Raw genomic sequence first — 444 nt, forward strand, 5'->3', positions numbered from 1 at the left:
AGGGATTTAAAGGGACGGGTGAAACCCACTAATGCACCATCAGCCTGTAAGCCAGGCTATGTAAGAGCTACTATGCTTTGATTTGAGCAGTCTTTATACTGTAAAATGTTCACAGAATGCCAATTATCTGGAATATTCTGGCAACTCCAGGCTCTGAATAAAGAAATTTCAGCAGTGTGTTGACAGTAGTGAATTTTTTCTACATCTTCCTTTTTTTTTGAGGTTTCTTACCATAGTGAACCATGTCTCCCAAGAGGATACAACATCAATATATGAAATGAGGGAACTGTCCCAGAAAACCTTCAGGGTACAAAGAAATAAAAATGCGACTGCCTCACTGATGTCAGCCACTCAACGGGTTGCTGTCTCACCCACCAAATCTCAGTGAATAAGAAAGAAAACTCATAGAAAATAATTATGGCAGAAGAGATACAGAATGGCATG

At 39.6% G+C, this 444-nt stretch overlaps 1 protein-coding gene across 5 annotated transcripts in view; it reads right to left on the reverse strand.

The window, feature by feature from the left end:
* LOC119591312 (cytoplasmic FMR1-interacting protein-like) overlaps window positions 1–444 on the reverse strand; it is a 50,156-nt gene that overhangs the window by 9,096 nt on the left and 40,616 nt on the right. The window lies entirely within an intron of this gene.

The sequence above is a fragment of the Penaeus monodon genome, chromosome 28 (assembly GCF_015228065.2).
Source record: "Penaeus monodon isolate SGIC_2016 chromosome 28, NSTDA_Pmon_1, whole genome shotgun sequence".
Taxonomy (NCBI): Eukaryota; Metazoa; Arthropoda; class Malacostraca; order Decapoda; family Penaeidae; genus Penaeus; species Penaeus monodon.